The sequence below is a fragment of the Chrysochloris asiatica genome, unplaced genomic scaffold (genome assembly GCF_000296735.1).
Source record: "Chrysochloris asiatica unplaced genomic scaffold, ChrAsi1.0 scaffold00140, whole genome shotgun sequence".
Lineage (NCBI taxonomy): Eukaryota > Metazoa > Chordata > Mammalia > Afrosoricida > Chrysochloridae > Chrysochloris > Chrysochloris asiatica.
Genome location: NW_006408658.1, coordinates 206298 through 213835, shown reverse-complemented (window position 1 = coordinate 213835; position 7538 = coordinate 206298). Strand labels below are relative to the sequence as shown.

The following is a 7538-nucleotide window of genomic DNA, read 5'->3' as shown; positions in this document are numbered from 1 at the left end:
GTTAATAGGGTCGGAGTGTGGGAATCTCACTACCATGGAGGAAGAGCCAGGTGTGGAGCATGTCCTTTAGAACTCATGTTCCTTGTGTGTTGAACCTCCTTGATCCAGGAGTTGTTGTGTGTCATTATTTGCAAGTATTAATCAGCATGTTGTTGGTGTTATTATGTGCCATCGAATTGACCCTGTATAGGGTTTCCCAAGAAGCAGTCTTTCAGTTCAAACCAAACTTGCGGTTGAATGCTTATCCCACAGCACCACAGCACGCCTCCCATTATAGAGGTTAATTTAACCTCTCCAGAGGGGCAATATCTGGCAAATGCTCTAGGTCTTTGTTTCCTGAGCAGGATGTGGGTCTGATCATAAACAAACCCCTCTATGAGTTTGTTCCTCAGGCCTCCATGATGTCCAGTTTGCTCAAATCTCCTGGAAATCCTCATATATTTTTGCTCTGTTCACTCCTTGATGAGTTTGGGAACCCTGCCCATTCCCTCAGAGGAAGTCATATCTTCTGAGCTGACTGAGCAATTCACAGTTTAGTCAGAGAGGCCTCATCTTATTAGACTCTGGAGACCCCTTATATCCAAAGCTACATTCAGAACCCAGGAACATAAGACAATTTTATGAGACCACAGAGACCATCCCCAAAAGATAACACTTCTACAAGCAGATCATCTTAAAGATTTTTTACCAGTTTATAAATTTCCCTCAGAATGTACTCAATCAAGACAAGCTAGAGTCTTTTTGTCTTGCTCATCTCAGTGTAACTTGCTATTGAAAATGAACACAATCATACAGTTCATATGCAGAGTAAACTTGTTTTATGACATAAAATTGTTTTTAAGATAGAATAAAATTTAAGAAGAATTTTAGGTAGATTAAGAGTTTTTTCATGTAAACCAATTTATGCTTCTTAATTATACATTTCAATTCATTTGAGTTAAGTATTGGTTTCTTGTTTACTATCTGAAAATCCACCCCCACATATACCACAAAGCCCCATACCAGCTAATAATATGTAGATATTTTGACCATGAGAACTAAATTTCTTATAACATTACACTAATGGTATATTGTAGTCCTGTGTGACACTGTGGGTTAATGCATTGGACTGCAATCTTGGTTTGAACCACAAGGTCAGCAGTTTAAGCTCATCATTTGCTCCTCAGAAAATCCTATGCAAGGTCACTATAGGTAGGAACCAACTCAATGGCAGTTAATAATAATACCAAATGAAATGTTAATGAAAAAAATTCTATGAAATAAGAGGTCTCATGAAGAAAATCTTTTTCTACTAAGCTCTCTCTTGAGAGCCCCCTTAATCTCATTATTCCTGAGACTGTAGATGACGGGGTTCAACATGGGGATCACTACCATGTAGAACACAGACACCACCTTGTTCTGGTCAGTTGAGTAGCTGGACTTGGGCATCACATAAATGAATGTAATGGTTCCATAGAACAGAGTTACCGCAGTGAGGTGGGAGGTGCAGGTAAAGAAGGCCTTGTGGCGGCCCTCAGTGGAGCGCATGTTCAGGATGGTGATGAGGATGTAGATATAGGAGATGGTTATGATAAACACTGTGACCACAATGATGAATCCAGCAGAATATGAGGGGACCAATGCAGAGATACTTACATCAGAACAGGAAAGTTTCACTAAAGGAGTGAAATCACAGAAAAAATGATTGACCCTGTTTGGTCCACAGAAGAATAAAGAAAAGAAAGAAATTGTATAGGAGGAAGCATTGAGAAAACCACCTATATAAGCCACAGAGAATAACAGAGCACAGACTTGTGTGGACATTTTGGTTGAATAAAGCAGTGGGTTGCATATTGCTACAAAACGATCATAGGCCATGGCAGCCAGTAGAAAGCACTCAACTGTGCCATAGAAAACAACTGAGCCAAGTTGTACGGCACATCCAAGATAGGAGATTGTATTTCTCTCTACCAGGAAGTTCACAAGCATATTGGGTGTGACAGAGGTTGAAGAGCCTATGTCAGCCAATGCCAATTGACTCAGGAAAAAGTACATAGGATGATGGAGCTGAGAGGAGGTTCTGATCAGAATGATTGTGCTGAGATTGCCAGATATGGTCACGAGATAGATACATAGGATGCCCATGAAGAGGATGATCCGAAGTGTAGGGTCGTCTGTTAAACCCAGTAAAATGAATTCTGTCACATCAGTGTGGTTCCCATCCACCAGGGAATCCATAAGCTAGTATCAAAAAAGTATCTGGCATCAAAAAAGATCTGTGATGAAAAGAAAAAAATGCATTAAAAATTACGAATGGCTGCATTTCCATTACTACACATATCATTATAATAAGGATTATAAATCATCATACAAGTGCCATTGCATATGAACATGGATTGACAAGTATTTATCAATTTTGGCAGAAACATCTGGAAGCTCAGTATGTGATGCTTTCTCTTATTATGTGTTTTCTAAAAACACATTTGAAGTGGTTTTAAAACGAAAAGAATTTGAGTACAAGAAACAAGAAAAACATAGGTTTTGTAATGAAAATTTGAAAAAATCAAGTTAGCATTTATTACAAGCTCAGTACATGATAATAGGGATAAGAATTTTTATATAAGAAAGTACCTCTAAAAATTCATGGAAATTAGAATGAGAACACATCAGATATCTCTAGGAACTTTTGAAGCTCTCTTACATACATGGTGGCGGTGGTTGTGTGCAGTTAGTTGATTCTGACTCACAGTGACCCTGTCTAGGGTTTTTGAGGCTGTAAATCTTTACCAGAGCAGAAAGCCTCAACTTTCTTCAGTGCAGCAGCTATTAAATCCAAATGGTGACTTTTCAGTTATCAGTTTAACTCATAACTCACTATGCTATCATGACTCCCGCTTATATACATAGTTTTAGTTTATTTTCTAAAAAATAATAGTAAGTACTTAATTAATTTATAGATGAGGAAATTGAGGATGAAAGAGATTATATAAGCTAGACAACATTACATAGCAAGTATGGAGTCAAAATATGAATCCAAAGTGTGACATTTAATAAATATACTATAGTATGAAGTGAAAAAATGTTGTTGTTGTTGTTAGGCGTCACGGAGTTGGGACCGACTTATAGCGACCCTATGTACAACAGAACAAAACACTGCCCGGTCCTGGGCCAACCTCACAATTGTTGCCACACTTGAGCCCATTGATGCTGCCACCTTGCCTATTCATCTCACTGGGCTTCCTCTTTTTCTCTGACCCTCCACCTTACCAAACTGAAATAATACCTTAAAATCAAATGCACTTGCTAGTAGATGGATATTAAGATTATCTTTTAAGCTTTTTGGCAGCAAATATGGCAGGAGACTAGATAGCTATATATCATAAATGTCTGTTGGTTAAATAAGATTATTTGTTTTAAATAGAATTACACTTGCTCTGATAATGTTAAAACATAAGAGAATTTCAAATTTTTAGGGATGAATAGATTCACCTATTGTAAAGTATTAAAAATTTAAATATTAATTTATCAAGTAAAAGTAGTCACCACTTTAGCGAGATTCCACTGTGATATCTTGAGCATAAATTGGTTCTGGCATAACTCAGATGCCCCTTTTTCATTTTAGTTTTCATAGGCTGCTGTCTGGCAGAGTCTTGAACAGTAAATCATAAAACTGAACATCTGCAAGTGAACATTTGAAAATGATAACATGAGCAAATTATGCACTGCAACATTGCATATAGTACATATCATGAATGATAAGACGTACTAAAACGAAAAGAGTATTTCATGGTAATTTGGGGTTAACTGTAGTTTAAATACAAGTCTAATCACTGTGTCAAACATTATATGATTGGTAATTAGGAAATAATTAAAGTGCATTTCTTCAATTTAATAAAAATAATCTTCTACTGTAATAATGTTTTCTAACTGGAGTACAGATGAATGTAATAATGTTACTTTTAACATAATATATAGTTGAATATAGCATAAACTAAAAATTTAAGAAGTTTATACAGGATCTCCAAATCTCTGGGCTTTGTATCTTGAGCTTTCTTCAATGTTAAAGCATTCAGACACATCAACAAAGTGAGTTTTTCTGACAAGGTATTTACTAAAAATAAATTCCCAGAGCATCTCACAGATAGCAAACTGATTAACAAAATGAATAGTTAGACGTTTTTGAAAGATTGTGTGAGTTTCTTGTCATATGGTATCCTAGTAACTTAGATTATCCCTTTTTATTCACATGAAACAGATTGTGGAATCAGAATAATTCATCAAAGTTCCTTACTAGCCGATTGCTTGATTACATCTCCCTTCCTAACCTTAGCTTATGAGTACAGACAGCATTAGAGAGTAATGTGTTCTCAAATGATAAATGATCAATACATAAGACTCATTCACAAAAAAGAAAATTCTTACCTGTTGGAGTAAGTACACACTCAGCTTTCAGTAACAATTATAAAATCATTGTGGTTATATAGCAACCTTGTATTAATGTTTGCCTTTGGGGATAAATATCTGAGGATTCTAGAGACTCACACGTAAATTCAAAGCCACTGTGGAGCATTAGCATGTTCTGGAGTAGATAGTGAACATTTAAATTAACATAGGATTCTATGAATTCTCAAGTGATTAATTTATTATTTTGTTTCTCCATACATGCCCATGCATAGTTCTGTAACTGTTAATTAATAATCATTAAAGGATAATAAAAATGGTCTTGTACCTAGATATTGGTTCCAATATTACTTTGATATTTCTAATTAAGGTATTTTGTTGTATCTTAAAGTAGGTTCTGATTCACTGCAACCTTTTTATATGGTTTTCTGGAAAAGCATGTGAGTTTGAACCACCTATCTTGCAGTTCAAACCTGCCTTAAGGTTGAGTGATTATCCTGTAGCACCATTCTATGACTCCAAATTAAGGCATATTCAGTCCTAAACCTCAGCTATAGAAAGGTAACCTTAGCTTTATCTGTTATATATTGTTCATGGATAAGTATTTTTTATGGTATCTCTAAATCTTTGTGTGGCTCTGTAGGATAAGAACTGGACTGCTAATGTAAGGTTAGTGGTTCAAACCAACCAACTGTTGCTCAGAAACCCTATTCTGGGTCACTGTAGTCAGAATCAACTCAATGGCACGTAAGCAACAAGAATCTAGAAGACAAGTCAGTAAGTATCTTGGGGATTATGAGGTGGAACTTGATATAAAGTTCAATTTTAAATAAGAAGTTTTAAGTTTTGTATGTTAATTAGTGCAGCAAAAGTTAGACAACACGTATCTTGAAAACTCTATAGACAATAATGTAAGGTATAAATAGGTTTGGAGGACTTCCAGGTAAGAAATGGTCTTTCACTCCCTCATAGGGCCTGTTGCCTCCTGAGTAGTCCTTTATAGTATAGTGGGATAGTGGTGGAATACAGGTATTATACTCTAAAGACTACAAATCTTATCCTATTTCTCTTGCTAATCTGAACTTTAGAAATTTTTTTTTCCCTACCTGCAAAACGAATGATGTTAGATTTTCTACCAGCAAAATAAAACCCAACATTCTTTCAGAGCATATTTTGTGCCAAGAACTATGGTTAACATTTTACGCATACATTTAATCCTCACAATTTAAATAATTTTGTTAAGTTACTTAATTTTATTTTCCTTATTTCTCATATATGGAAATTTAGAATGAAATTAAGTAACCACTGCCAGTGCGTGGTTCCAACTCATACTGTCAGTTTCCTACTTCAAGTGTTAACAATTAACCTCTCCACATTAATTCCTGAGGCTACCTCTGAAGCCTAAAACTTTCTAGAGAGTCACTAAAGCCTGTTCAGCCTCCATGAAAGGACAGCCCAGATGTGGGGGTAGTTCAATGATGGCTGGAATTCAGTGTGTAAACATCCTTCCCCATCCTTTACGTATACAGTTCTAGAAGGCAATCTCTGTGTTTCTGATACCACATGTCCAGGTGGTATCAAGCTGTTTCAGCAGTGACCTTAATTACACACCTTATATTGGCTTGTCCTCTTTCTTTGATCAACTCGCAAATAAACTAACCACAACCAAAACCTTGTCCCAAGCTAAATCTTCCAGGAGACTCAAACTAAGATGGAAACATTTAATAAGACATTGAAGAAAATTAACAAAGGCAATTAAGGAGATCAGATAATGACTTAGAATTCAGTGTGTCATCTATAAAGGAAAAATTCATATCCATGAAATGTGAAAGACATAGGGATTAGGATCTGACCCATGCCTAAAAAAGCCTAACATTGAGAAGATGACAGGATCAATAGTCATGTATAACCTTTTATGTCGCTTACCTCTTGTCCTTTCACCAACTGTAGAAGGCAGAGGTAATCTGGTAACCCAGTTAGTAAAGGTAGGGAAGTATTCATGAGAGAAATTCCTGGAGATAGTGAACATACACTTCTGCCCTCCCTTCGTAATACAAGTTACAAGCCTTTGTTTGACTCAAAAGGGCACAGAACAATGGGAGCAAAGGTTGGAAATTTAGAATTATAAGAGATTTATATTTGAATATAGATTACTTTGGGGTTTTTAAAAGCTGGACAGTATTGATAAATAATTGAAAGTGGGGGAAGGGGTTTGATGGCAGATTAGGGAGAAGTGTGGTACAGACCTCTGACAGTAATAACACACAATACCGGAGGAAGCTATTTCAGGAGACAGTCCCATAAACTAACAATAAAGGAATATTTAGAAGGATCTAAGGCATTCTGCTAGTGAGAATTGTAGCAGAAGCAAGAAAAGTGGTGTTTTCTGATCTATGGCTGCTAGCAGGGGCTAGATCATCCACCTTGGGCATGAAGGAGCAGGATCAGAGGAGTGTTCCCACCTCAGAAGTCTGACCAATTGTCAGAGATAAAGGTGTGAACATTTTTTCCTGTTCATTGGTCTTTTACTGTCTGCGCACCTCTACTCTGATGACTAGAGGGGGTGCCTGAGCTAGTGGACACCATATTCCCCACTCCCAGAGGATTCTACTATGCATGCACACAGATCTGCTCAGCAAAGACCCGAGCAGCAGAGTCTAAGAAGAGGGAATTCAACAGGAACTATTTAAAATGGATCAGTCTCCCAGAACAGTTTCAGCCAGCTGAATGAGGGCCTTAAAGTCATACTTATATTTTGCTACTTTAAAAAAAAATTTTTATTATAGGCTGTAGTATCCAATCTGTTTTTTTGGTGTTTTTTTTTTTTCTTTCTTTTGTGCTGTTGTGGTTGTGTCTTTTGTTCTTTTGGTTTCCCTTTTACCTTGAGGGGGACTCTTTCTCTCCCTACATTATCCAAGAAGAGACAGCAACTGTGGTCATATAGCCAAGCTACAGTCACACCCGATAGAATACCACCATCCTGGCAAGAGCTGGTACCAGCTGCTATATATCAGATAGACAGCCAAAACCTACTACAGTTACTATGAGTTGAGTAGTATGAAAAGTGAAAGGGGAAGCCCATCTCCTGATCACATCTTCCTGTAGGCAATCAGGAAGCTTAATAATCTTTCAACATACATTCATCAAATTCTTGAAAA

At 36.7% G+C, this 7538-nt stretch overlaps 1 pseudogene; it reads right to left on the bottom strand.

Moving 5' to 3' along the window:
• Nucleotides 1-1203: 1203 nt before the first annotated feature.
• On the bottom strand, nt 1204-2217 carry LOC102818678 (annotated as a pseudogene).
• Nucleotides 2218-7538: the final 5321 nt, after the last annotated feature.